We start from the raw sequence: 13,851 nt of genomic DNA, 5'->3' as shown, positions 1-13,851 counted from the left end.
TCCCTCTGCAACTCTTCTGCCAGCTGTTTTCTTCCTTTGCACATTTCCTTATGTATGTTTGTCTTTTGTGCACTGGCAAGCAGAATGTCATTTCTCCCTTCCCATTTTTGGTTTTTCCAAACAGGATCTAGCAATTATAGCACATGAGACTCTTCAGTTGACATATTCTGAGAAAAGTTTAACTATCTTTGTTTGATGCACTGGGCAACGTGCTGATTTGTGGCTTGAAAATGAAAAAAAGTATCTGGTTCCTAAGCTGCATGGAAAACTACCTTTTTAATGAAGTTGCAATTTTGATTTTCTTGTGTGAGAAATGTCAGTAGGGTTGCCAGGTGCAAAAGAGGACAAGGCTCCTTCACCACTGTTAGCAGTGTAGAAGATATAATTTCAGCAAGTACACCTTGTCATCATGCAAAGGCTGGAATTGCCACTTCTGCACAGATATTTAATGGTTCAGGAGCCTGGTCTGTTTTTACTTGCCTTTTAGGCAAAACTTCTGCAGTGGTGCATAAAGGTATGCTTGAGGTGTCTGATCACGGCTCAGAAAAGGAAAAACTCACACAATCCCTTCTCCCTAACACAGGGTTTAATCCATAGATGCTTTAGCTATGCAAATTGAATTAGTTGCAAATTCATATTTTCAGGCGATTTTGCTTCTGGTGTGTTTCAGAATTATGGAATAAACGGCAAAATATTAATGGCTGTTTTTCTTCCAGAAAGAAATGGCAGTTTCATGGGCATAGCCAGGATTTATGTTGTTGTTGGGGAGGGGGCAGGTAGCCAGGATTTGGGGGGGGGAGTCATCATCCTCTGTCTGGCTCAGTCTAGCAGATTCCGAACGAAATGTCTCAACAACAGTTGTATTAAATTACTTTCTTTTGATCTCAAGTGCTCAGAGAATCTGTCAAAATCTTTCTACAATTTCTATTTTTAGTTACGTATTTTTATTGATTGATTTGGGGAGGGGCAATTGCCCCCCCCACCCCGCTAATGCCCCATGGCAGCTTTTAAATTAAATTGCAAGGCTATCTTCCTCTTCCTCTAGTATTGCAAATCTGGAAACTTTACTAAGGTTGTGTTAATATGTCAACATTCAATATACAACAAGGCTAACTTGGGTTAAAGGCACGTGAGGAATTCCCTAACAGTTTTTAAAAAAATGTCTGAAAGCTGAAACTAAAGAGATTGTCTCTGGGCATGGGCAGAAGGTGTTTTGCCTCCCCACGGAACTATTAATAATAACCAGTGTGCAGATGTTGGAAGCTTTTCCTATCTGCAGAGCCTCTGTAAGGCAGACCAGGACTATCCCTTGGCTGCACTGCAAGACTAGGAATGTATCGTGGCTGAGAGAGAGACAAAAAGCGTTTCGATGCCGGGCTAAAGTGCAGCATGTTCTGATGGGTGGCGTGTCTTTTTCTCCCGGGCAGGTTTAAGCCCCAGCTCCTCTCTCTTTCGAAATGCGGCACTGGCGAGCTTCGGCGCAAGGAGCGTTTTTCTCCAGCGGGAGGGGTGGGCTGGATGATCTCTGGAGCCCCCCCTAAGCCCACTGCTGGCGGGGAGCGGGGGAAGGCAGGGCCTCGGCGTGCAGCTCCGCCTCCCGTACGCGCGGCTGCTCTGCTTGGGGCCGCCGGAGCCGGTGCAAAGCGAGGGGGAAATACAGCAGCTGCCCTCGCCGGTGTCTGCTTGGAGTGGGGCGCTGGGGAGGGGGAGGGAGGAGGCGGCGATCAAGCACGGAGCCTGCAGCTCCCCCCACAAGACAGGCTGCGGAGGAGAAGCGAGCCCCCCCCTTTTCCCTTGCCTACCCGTCCCCCAACCCAGCTCCGATCTGCTGCGCGAGGGCCCTTTTTCTTTTTTTTGCAAGGGGAGCGCGCGCGCGAGAAGTCCCAAGAAGAAGCGCACAAGAGACCTGCCTTTGCAAAGAGGAGATCTCTTAGTAAAAAAAAAAGGCACGGCGCTTTTTTGAAAGAAAAAAAAAAAGGATCGTAGCTGCAAGATCCCAGGCGAAAGATCCCGAGAAGGAGGCGGAAGGAGAAGAGAAGACCTTCCCGGGAAGAGAGGAAGGGGAGCTATGCAAACTCTCCCCGAGGTCTGTCTGCTTCTGGAGCGCAGACAACAGGCTGCCCGGGCTGGTATGCTTGCTGCTCGAGGAGCGTCCGTGCAAAGACTGCGCTGAATGGACATGGAGCCCTTCCCGGGGATCCCGCGGGAAATAAACAAATAACTACATCGGTCTTGGAACTGCAAAAAGAAAGAAAGAAGAGGAAAGCAACCGAAGGAGAGCCTTTCCCGGATCTTATCAGCATCACAACTCAATGCATCCTCGTTGTGAGAGCGCCAGCCAGGTTGGTCCTTTATTTTTCTTCCTGGGCAGAGGTGCATGGCAAACTGCTGGGTTTCCCTGTCTTAGAGAAACTGGAAGTGTGTCACTAGGGCTTGGGCCCACCGCTGGTGTCCTGCCCCCCTTCCCTTCCCTTCCCTTCCTGCAGATCTCCCCCCTTTCTTGTGTCAGATGGATAAAGGAGGAGTGGAGGCATAATTGAAAAATCAGGTCATGATTTCAAACCGCCGCACAGCTGGCTAGTGGCTGCTTCACACACACAACACACAGGCAGCAACCCTTTTTTTCTGCTGGGTTTGCTTATTGTTGCCGGGTGCATTTCTGTAGCTAGAAAGCTTTATGAAGAGCATCTGTTGAGCCATGCCTTGCTTCCCTCTCCCCAGCCGCCCCCCAACAGTAAATCTGTAAGTGGAGTGGAAATTGCATCCTCTTGGATAAATATTGAATAGTTTAAACATGCGTATTCCTTTGTGTGCAAGGCAGACGATTTAGTTTCCCTTACAGAAGGGCCTTGGGAAGGAACTGGGAAAGCAGTGGAGGCTTAGAGGTACCCGTAAGGAAGGCTCTTTGCAGACTGCCCTTTGTACATTAAGGGCTGCAGGAGAATGGGAGGGTTTGCGACAAGTCTGCCACCTCGCCTTGGCTCTTCGTAGGAAATGTAAGGCTGCACACTTTAAAAAGAATTAATAAATTAAGATGCAATTACCCTTAAACTCTTGGAGAGGAAGGACATTCGCACATGTACTGGTTTTTTGCTAGCTTGCATTCAGGCGACCCACAAGTGCACCTGTATTGAGAAGAGGAGACTATTCTCTCTATCCAGCCCCCCCCCCACGTCCCCCCATCATTACTGCTTTTCCTTGCAATTCCCTTTCTGCTGACACACACACAGAGAGAAAGCAAATGGATATAGGAAACTGGGTTACTTGCAACTGCAGCTTGCTGGAATTCCCCCTTCCCTCTTTGCCTTGGCGGTTCTGCCCAGCCTGACAGAAAGAACAACCCCTCTAGAAACACGAGTCAAAACATGAAACTTGTCAAAAGCTCTCTTCAGTTTCAGCTAATCTGCTCCCCTTGGCTGGGCTGGTCCAGGACGTTTCTCTTAAGTATGTGGGGCTCTGGGCAAGGAATGGTTTAATTTTCCTTTCGCTACGGTTTTTCCAATTCAGTGGAATCCGCACAGATGTGGACTTGTTAGTCCAAGGTAAAGTTGGATTTCCTACTATGCTTTTTTTGGTCAGGACTTTGGGGGCTGTTGGAGTCCTTCTCTCACCACTCAGCTAAGAATTGGAAGAAATAAAGCCGTTACATCCTTTGTCTGGTCTCGGCACGCAGTTCTCAGTGTTGGGATTGCAGATTGCAAAATACAGTACTTATTCCAGAGCATTGTTGTTCTTCGTCGTGAGAGATTTGCTATGCTCCAGCTTTGAACAGTTTTCCTTGTCTACTGCTGAAGCTTAGAGGGTCTGGACCTGTCAGTGGAAGACTCTCGGAACCATATGTCAGCTGCTTTGAGCTTTTTGCAGGAAGTGTCAGGTATAACACCAGGTAGACAAGATGTAATATTAATCTGGAGAGTTTGAAGAGAGATGATGGCTTGTGTTGCATACAGGCATATCCCACTTTCAGCAGCAGGAAACGGGTTTTAGTATTGTTTCAGAACCCTACAAAGTCTGTTTGAGCCCAAAGGTAATGGGGGGACAAAATAAATTATATGTACAGCGTGGGAAGTGATGCCTCTTTCTCTCCCTCTCCCTCTCCCTCCCCCCCCCCCCATTTTCAACTCTTTGAATTTGCATAATTTATACAGTCTGGGAACCGCTTAACAACCTAATCTGTTTGTGTGAACTAGGCCTGTGTGCGTAAGATTGCAGCCTGAAATGCAGCAGTGCAGAACATACAATTACATGCCCTGCTCCATTCCTCATCTCTCCTCTGTGCAAGACAGCCAATTCGCGCTTGCCATTCAGAGGCTTAGCTGTAGTGTTCCATCTGCAAAATCCCCCTGTCTTTGGATCTTAGTGCATAGAATTGGGGAAATTACAAGAGTTGGAATGCATTGTTGAGATTAATCTAATTTGGCTGACTATTGACTTAAAACCGTCCCTTTAGGTAGATGTTCTTCGTGTCTCTTATGAAAATTCCTCCCATCAAACCAAGGCAGACACGACTGGGCAACTTTCTTCAGCAGCTTGTTCCATTGCCCAGTTGTTAAAGGTACCAGTTTTTCTTCCTGTTGCCCAGCTTTAATCTGAGGGACTGCAACTTGGAACAAGTTACTTCTTGTCCTTCCATCAGTGGGCCTTGGAGGCAATTGTTCTTCTGGTTTTTTTGGCAGCTTTTTAGATGTTTGAAAATGGCTCGCATGTCCTCTCTTAATTCTCTCCCCTTCAAAAAAAAAAAAAATGCTTTGGTTTTCATAATATCAGTTTTTATTTCTTGCTTTCCCTCTCTCCCTTGTCTGAATTAGCTCAATTTGTTTGTACCTTTAAAAATATCTACTATTACACTATAGAACTCCCTGGCTCAGGAGACAGTGATGGCATTAAAAGATGGATTAGACAATTTTATGGAGGCAGTGTTAGAAACTCAGATATATAAGCTAGGCACCAAATGACTCCTTAAACCAAGGTTCCAGACACCAAAATGGAATGTATAGTTGCCATTTTGGGGCAAGACGGCTCTAAAGTCTTATTTTTCAAATGATGTACTGACTGTGATTGATTCTCAGTTAAACATCTGGTTAGTTCATATGACAACCTTGAGCTAGGTTAAGAGCTTTGAGAACTTAAAGAACAGTCACCTTATATAGTGACAGTCCACATATTGGCCTATTCCAACCTCTTTTTCTTAATGGTGACTGCTCCTGCTCAGGCCGCACAGAAAGAGCATTTTGGCTCCTGAAATTCATTCTGATGGTGCAGATAAAATATAACTGATAGAATTCTATAGGTTGGGGTATTAGTGTGTGAAAACAGTCCAGATCCAATGATCTGCAGGCATTCACCTCCATCCTGGTGCCCAGACATCTTTACTTGGTCGAAAGTGGTCAATAGCCAGAATGCACCTGGCGCCTGGCTAATTTCAAACACTGCTGATGGAGGAGAGGGTTATCAATGCCTGTATTCTGCCTCCACATAGCCATTATGGCTAATCTTCTGCCTCCAATGCTTCTGAATACCAGTTGCTGGAAACCACAAGAGGGGAGAGTGCTCTTGTGCTTGAATGCTATTTGTGGGTTTCCCACAGCCATCTGGTTGGCCGCTGGATGCTGGACTAGATAGGCTATTGGTCTAATCCAACAGGCTGTTCTTATGTTTGTATGAGGATCCAAGCACCAACAATTGACAGCACAGTATTTTTTGGCACCTGAGCTGGAAAAACCAAGTGGCACTTGCTCTTCCCTGCAGGAGCCTGGGGAGTGCAACTCACCTGGACGTTTTCTTGTGCAAGCTTCCTTTTAACAGAACAGAACTTGTCTCCCAATAATGAACAGGGATGCAGTCTACCGGGTAAGATCTTTCTCTTGAACCGAGTTGTATTTAACAGTGCTCCTTAAATCACAGGCCTCTGCCAGACATAGTACTCCACTGAAAAGGATATATCAAGAACTCTGGCCAAAAGTTTCAATATAAGAATAATTCCTACTCAAGAGTTGAAATGAAAAACGTGTGTATTCTGCTAAGAATAACAGTTTGAAGCTAGTAGTAGATTTAAACACAACGTATAAGTATGATAGTTTTAAAGTAATGGTAAGTTTGGATACAACGTTTAAGTGCAGAAATAATGTCGTTTCAAATATACAATGATATAGTACAAAGGTACATGAAATACCAGTGCACAACAATTGTTTTATACAAGTCTCAATAGCAGTCAAAAAGAGTCCACATTATATAAAATTAGAATAAAGAATAAAGAATGAAGGATCAAATGGGGCCAAAAAGGAGTATCTGGAGTGTGAATCAGATGTACGGCTCAGTGGTGGTAACCAGGACAGGGCCCTGTTTCGGAGTACACGCCTTCTTCAGCTCGGTTTTTTGACGACTATAAATCTGTTGGAAGTCTGTATCATTTAGTTCTTTTATGTTTCTATTTCGACATGCGTCTTAGATAATTGCATCCAAGTTTTCTTGCGTTTCTCTGTGCGTTTTCTCAGTCTACCGGGTAAGGGGAACAAGACTTGTGCGAGAAACAGTGAACAGGAGTTGTGCAAGAGCATTCCTGTGTGCTTGCGCACCTCCCGTCTCATTCCAGTGGGGCTTGTGCAAGAGAACTTCCTTGTAAGGATTGTGCCATATGGTTTAGATCTTTCTCTTGAACCGAGTTGTATTTAACAGTGCTCCTTAAATCACAGGCCTCTGCCAGACATAGTACTCCAGCTGAGCTCAGTCTTGCTGCCAAGTTGGAGCGATGTTGTCACTCTCTGCGTCTTTCATTCAGGGCTTCTGCTATCGTGTGTGGCAGGAGGATGAACTGCTTCTTTGCAATGGAACCATACTTCAGTCTCCTGCATGCAAACCAATGTAACCCTTTCCTCGTTACTAGTGCCTAGCTAGATACCTCACTAATGCTGGCCACATGACCCGGAAGCTGTCTGCGGACAAACGCCAGCTCCCTCGGCCAATAAAGCGAGTTGAGCTCCATGACCCCAGAGTCGGTCACGACTGGACCTAGTGGTCAGGGGTCCCTTTACCCTTTACCTTTAGCATCCTATTTCTCACAGTGCCTCTATCCCCAGATTCTTCTGGTAAGTCCCCCTCAAGCTTGTGTACAGTTGGGGAGGAGAAACCGTCTTTTCTGTACACCAGGGTTAGCCATATTGGTGCCTTCTGGAAGTTTGGACTCCAGTTCCCATCAGCCCCAGGGATGATGGAAGTTATAAACCAACAACATCTGCAGGGCACAATCTAGACATGTGAGCCAGAAGCCAGAAGTAAATTCTGCTGCTACGTACTGACTCCTTTCATGTGTGATCTGAGTAGTTTTTTGCTGGGGTGCTGCACTGATGAAATCCCTCTCTTGCATGCAACTATGGAGACATTTTTCTTTCTTTTCTATGAATGAAAGTGGGTGCAATTTAACTCACAACATGATAAAATATTTGAATGGGTCACCAAGTGCCTGGTATAATTGCCTTGCCTTGACTCACTGGTTACCTGTCAGCCATTCAGATTTATTGTTCAGTCCGGTGCTCCAATTTCTTAAGCTCAGTTGCAATTTTACTGCACTTACGGGAGGTTTATAGGAGCAGAGCACACTTGCTGTTCAAAAGTCAGAGAAACTGAACCAGGCATGAATCCAGGACAGATTTCTGTGGAAGTTCTAGAATCGCTTCCATGTGTCATTGGCTCTATGTGATGGCCTTGATGTTTGGGAGCCCCTTCCGGTGTGTGGATCACTTTGCCAAGCTCCATACTCCCGTCTGCCACTTTCAGCACTGCCATGCAAGCTTTCCAATTGATGGGTGACCCTCATGGTGGGTGAGTCTTGCACGTAACGGACAGGATTATCTGTGCTTTAAAAGCAATGAAATTCTGCACCCAGACAATGGGAATTCTTTGCCAAAGGGGGAGGGAGACTGAATTATGTGACCCTATTAAATTATGCAAAGTCACATTGCTTCTCCTCACTGAGTAATTCATTTGTAATTTTTACTATTTGAACTGTGTTTATGTTTGCTTCTGCTAACCATAGGGCAAGGTGCACATACTGAAGCCCTCTCCTCTGGTCTTAGCCCAGTCACTATCAAGCGTATCTTTTAATAGGGGCTAGAAGCTTGCTCCATCCAGGAAACAGAATCATTTCTGCATATATACCACCCTGATGATGGTCTCCCCATGGAGCTGAGGTCGTGCAGCAATGTTTCCATCCATTGCCACGTGGAGGGTGTAATGTGAGAACTGGACCAGAGATGCATTATCTACTAATCTCTTTAGTTACTGAGATTGGTTATTTACTAAGCTTTGGGTGTTACTTTGCAACCATCAAAAGGGGGAATTTGGGTGGCTTTGGCATAATTTGTTCCTCATAAAAACCTATGTTGACTCCTAGTAATTATCCTGTATCAAATATATATATATATATATATATATATATGGTTGTTTTACCGCTTATTATTATAACCTCAGAGATAAAAATTAAGCCACCAAGCCTATAATTTCCCATCTCACGCGCTGGATCATCACCTTGTCGTGGTGAGTGGGCTTGCATGTTCCTATGAGCCCTCTGAGCGAAGTCGTCAAGAGCCTCATACTCCCAGCAGGGTCATCCAAGGCGGTAAGGTCAGAGGGGAGGAGCTAGACAAAGAATGGTCCAAGAAGTCCTCAATGGCAGAACAGGTGGAAGATAACAAGCAGTATGTTACAACGGAAGGCAGATGAAGGAAGCAGCTAAGAATCTACCGGTCATCGTGATACTCATGCCATCAGAATAAAGCCTTACTGCAAAAACTGTGTGCTGGTCAGCGTGCACTGATCTACACACATAAAATAAATTCACGCACAGGCGTCTTCCAAAAACCCATCTGAAACCCAAACCCACAAGTCCCATGGTGATCGGCAAATGGTAACGGGGGCAGGACCATGAAGTCTGGAAGCCCCTAGTCATTAACTGACACATGGGCAGTGGATACAGATTCAGTTGATCTGACTCAAGGAATGAGGCAGTTGAGTAGCTTGGCAGCTGTACCCATGACCCAGCAGTCCTATTTAGGATCCACTCTGCTCACCCCAAAAAGGGGGAGGGGCTAGAAATGGTTCCCTAAACATAGACTGCCTCTGTTTTCCCCTGACTGGATTACTGTGCCCAGTGGGGCCACCACCCAGCAGTCGTAAAATACAATTGAACTTGGGAACATGGATTATATGGAACATTGAATAAGACAGATAATGAGCATCCCGAACACAGGACTGCCATCATTGCAAGAGACTTGCGACGTTTTAACATCAATATTGCAGTGCTTCAAGAAACTCTGAAGAGCAGGCCTGCGAGTGCTCCGATTGGAGAACAGCCGTTACCAAAGGTGTCATGGACTTTGAAGATGCTCGAGCTCAGGACGAAAGGGAGGAATGTGCCAAAAGGAGGGTTTGGCAAACCCTCACTGTGATCATCCCCGGAAACCTATGTCCCCACTGTGGAAGGATGTGTGGATCCAGAATTGGCCTCCACAGTCACTTACAGACACACTGTTAAGACCATGTTCATGGATGACAATCTTACTTGGCCATAAGTGATTGCCACAGAAGAAAGAAGAGAATTTCCCATTATTATTTTTTACTGGCTTTCAGTATATTTCCAGGCGTAATTCAGAGTACTGTTTTTGACCTTTCAGCCTTCATGACTTGGGATCATGGAGGACTGACACTTGCTGCTTGTACCTACCTGGTCCTTGAGATCTTCACCAGAGACCCTTCTCTGGTTGCCTCCCTCAGGTGGGGTTCAGTGGCACCTACAGTAGTTCTGGAATGCCTTCCTAAACAGTTTATCAGTTTATAGCCACTGCGCAAACCTAGGGAGACCAGAGACTAGATGGGTGTTGGTAATGTCTTTTTATTCCTCAAGAAACCACCTTATCTGTCATATACCCAGTAGATTACTATGGGCTGTGGGAGAGTTTCTTCTGCAAGTTCTGCAGATCTGTTTGACAAGATCTGTTTAACAATAGAACGGTCTCCCTCAGGAGGTGGTGGACTCTCCTTCCTTGGAGGTTTTTAAGCAGAGGTTAGATGGCCATCTGTCATGGGTGCCTCAGCTGAGATTCCTGCATTGTTGGGGGTTAGACTAGATGACCTTGGGGGATCCCTTACAACTTTACAGTTCTATGATTCTGTGACTCCTTTGATCTCAGAAGCCTGCTCTGTAGTAATGTGGAGTAGGACTTTTAGTGCGACTGCCCCTGTTCTGTGGAATCGGCATTCCTTTTGAGATATGACAGGTGTGGTCCACTTTCCAGAAACAACTGAAGACATTTTTGTTCCGACAGGCTTTCTCAGCTGGATAAATGTGGTTTTAATTTTTTTTGCCATGAGCATCTACTTACTTGTGTTCGTGTTTTTAACCGTTTTTAATTACTCTATGTGTAACTCATACTCTCCAACATTTCAGCAATGAAAATAACAACAACAACAATAGTAATACTATTTATACGCTTCCCTTCTCACTGGGTTGCTCCAGCCACTCTAGGTGGCTTCCAACATATATAAAAACATAATTAAACATGAAAGCACTTCAGATGGCTCAGGGGTCGGATAACTCCATACCCTCCAACCATTTCTTCAATGAAAATAGGGACGTCCTAAGGAAAAGCGGGACATTCTGGGATCAAATCAGAAACCGGGATGTCTGCTGTAAATCTAGGACTGTCCCTGGAAAATAGGGACACTTGGAGGGTCTTGTAACTTGCCTTGCGACAGTGGTTTAGAAAGCAATTAATAAGTCAATAGCAAAAGTATCAGTGGCATTTTTTAAAAAAACCTATTTAATTTTCAGCAGTGTGAAATAGGCTTGTGGTTTGAAACATTCGCTTGTTAAAAGACGAGTCCCCAGATTAAACGACAAGTTTCATTTTCGTATAGTGCTGCCTCCCAGAAGCTCCTGTGTCTCGAATATCGGGAGAGGGGCGGAATTCTATGCACATAAAGAGTAGCTTGTTGGCGGGGAAGCACCTTCCCATCCTGCAAAGTCCTAAAAAAAGGGACTTTGCCACTTGATTCTGCCGATTGTGTGAGCTGCTCCTTGGACAACTGGGCGCCTCTCTTGCATTGAGCTGTGAATGAAGCCTTGCTAATTAGCAAGGTGTAAATGGTTTTGTCTGAGGGCTGCTTGCTATTCCAAAAGGGACACCTGCTTACCCCTTTACACACTCTAGTGCAGAGGTTGGTTCCCTTTAGTGTGCACCGGCCGCTGCAGTAAACTGGCCCCCTCTCTAACAAGACATGTGCCTCTTTGTCTGGGGAACTTGCTTGCCTGTAGCTTGTTAACCTCCTATGGCTTTTCACATCCTCTCCTGTCCCCCCCCCCTTCTCCGTGTGCTCCCCATCTGGGAAGGTCACACAGCGTTGATTCAGGGCAAGATTGCTCTGACACGTCCTTTATTCCGCACCTGCTCATTACACCTTCCCCATTGCCCTCCTTGCCTCCTCTTGTTCCCCCTAAGTGACAGTCGCTTCTGAACATGCGCTGCCCTTGATACAATACCTTTGTCATCTCTTCCCCACCTCTCTGAGCAGAAATCCCATCCTGTGGCAATTATTAATGCACTGCTAAGGCTGTCTGGTTCACTCCCGTTCCTCAAGGCTGTTACTTTCAAGCGCCACTTAAAGAAGTGGGGTGGTTGTACACATATTCATGTTAGGGCTGCACGATTTTGTGGGCGACTTAATCAACTATCGTTTGGGTTGATTAATTGGTGGTTGGGGGGGATTTTAATCAACAGAATTGCTTTGGGTCTGGTTGGCGATGGAAGGTTGGGATGCAGATCAAGGGGATGTTTCATAGCATGACGTGGTTTTGGTTCTGATGTGTTATGGAGGAAAAGAAAGGTGTTGGAGTGGTAGCCGTTAAATTAACTCACCAGGTTTTATTGCCTCTCTCTCCTTTTAGATAGCTAATAGCAGCTTTCAGTGAGCTCCAGCTGGCCTTTGAATCAGGCACATTGTAGATCCCTACCTGTTTTGCCTTAGCACTCTTATAGAGTTGGGTGTTCCCAGGCCACTCCCAGAAAGGCCGTTCAGATGTATTTAAATTTGATCAGTGAACTTATAAATGGTTAAAGGGAAGGTGGGTGAAGAACAGAAACATTTTGTCAAGAGCCCCCAATTTCTCAGGTGGTAAAAATTCCAGGTATACAGTATGACAGGGTTTGTTTCCATAACAGTAACTGTGAGAGAAGAATTATGATTTGGGTTGGGTTGGTAAAAATTGTTTTTCTTAACAAACACAGGAGCAGAGCCTATTTGGAGGCAAATGAGCTCGCCTAGAGCAAGCAGTAAAACCATTGCCCCTGCATTAGATTTCCCACATTGATATTGCGGACCTTGCTTCTCTAGATGCTTCTAGTCATGCAGAACTCCCATCACTAAACCCCTTCACTTCTGCGTGAATCAACACTTTAAAAACTTCTACTTAGTATTTATTCGAGAGTCACTTTCCAAGGGCTGCAGAGAGACTTCAGAACATCATGGAAAACCTCTGAGGACATGTCAGTGGATAATCTCCGATTTATCAGCAAGCAGTTGGCTTGGCTTACAGCCTGGTCAGTTTACCGGGTGAGATGCTACAGTCCCAGTCTGAATACCAGAAGCTTTTGGGCAGGGCAGGTTGACTTAAAATCAAGACTGTTCTAAAGCCATTGCTTTAAACTGCATGCACACGAAAAGGAAAAATTTAAACCGTAGTTTTAAACTGTACCATTTTGAAATCCATACATTTCCTGGGCAAGTATGTGTGCTAACTGATTGTTTTAACACATGTAACTACACAAAAACTTTGTACATCTGAGGAGCATAATCCAGAACCTTTGACAATGTAGCTGTTGCGGTTTTTGGACTCCAGATTTAGATCTGCGTAGCGGCAAGAGATTGCTTCTTTTTGGCTCTCTCTGTATACATGCAACTTGTTTGACAAGTAAGGCATAAATTTATGCACGAGTTCTGTGTGTAAATTTGGACAGGTCCCATTGAGCAAAATGGGACTTGCTTCCAAATAAACCTCCATAGAATTATGGCTGTAACAAATATCCAGAACATTCCAAAAGTGAGATGGTATTAACTACTGGACAAAACAGTGTTTCTCCATGGGATGGAAAGTGAGTATTTAAGCTGTCATTAAAAATGCTCCTAATTTGAGCACTTGGAGGCTATAAAATAAGAGCATAAAAACCTTACAGGCTCAGTTGATGATGCTGGTAAGATTTGGGGATCCTCCTAAAATCTAGGACTTATGATGACTTGCTACTCCAGTAGGAAGTCCGAAATAATAAACACAGTATGCCACTCCTGTGATTTACTGGTCACGAGGGAGAATAGAAAGCCTTGCCTGTATGTTATGTCCAAACCTGGCATCATGGTTTGTCTCTCCCTTAGAAGCCATGATGTTCTGTTGTTGCTTTGTTGATCTTGGCATGTCAGGGAGCAACAAACCACGGCCTGTGGTTTGTGATGTAACACAAAGTGAAGGCTTCCTGATTTGTTTATCTAGCTTGTCTCAGGGAAGGAGTGAAAGTGGGAGCCATTGGGCAGCGTGAAGCAGCACACGGCTTGTTCTCGGTAAACCGCCCCAAGTCAGAAAGTCTAGCTTATCGTTCAGTAGTAGTGTGGCTATTGTGTCACTCATAATGCTCTTCACGAAAGTTGGCTATATTTTTCCGTGGTCCTTTTACATAGAAAAGCCACCTGAAAACTTAGCATTTAATAGATGACCACAATTAATTTAGCAGAGTTTGTGCTCTCCATCTCTTTTTTTAAAAAACGAGGCTGCTGTTGGAGGTGATGTGGGAATATTGAAACATATTTTCA

At 45.0% G+C, this 13,851-nt stretch overlaps 1 protein-coding gene across 4 annotated transcripts in view; it reads left to right on the top strand.

Annotated features, from left to right (window-relative positions):
* LOC308466137 (ephrin type-B receptor 5) overlaps nt 1-13,851 on the top strand; it is a 162,112-nt gene that overhangs the window by 18,294 nt on the left and 129,967 nt on the right. Inside the window, exon 1 of one of the 4 annotated variants that reach the window (XM_080986720.1) lies at nt 1,637-2,342. The exons of 2 other annotated variants lie outside the window; for them this stretch is intronic. The gene's annotated coding sequence lies outside the window, so the exon portion shown is untranslated. Of the gene's footprint in view, nt 1-1,636; nt 2,343-3,395; nt 3,543-13,851 lie in introns of those variants that run through there. One more of the 4 variants, XM_080986721.1, reaches the window with a different exon arrangement.

The sequence above is a fragment of the Podarcis pityusensis genome (assembly GCF_964106645.2).
Source record: "Podarcis pityusensis genome assembly, chromosome: 17".
NCBI lineage: Eukaryota > Metazoa > Chordata > Lepidosauria > Squamata > Lacertidae > Podarcis > Podarcis pityusensis.
This window is presented reverse-complemented; position numbering and strand designations above follow the sequence as displayed.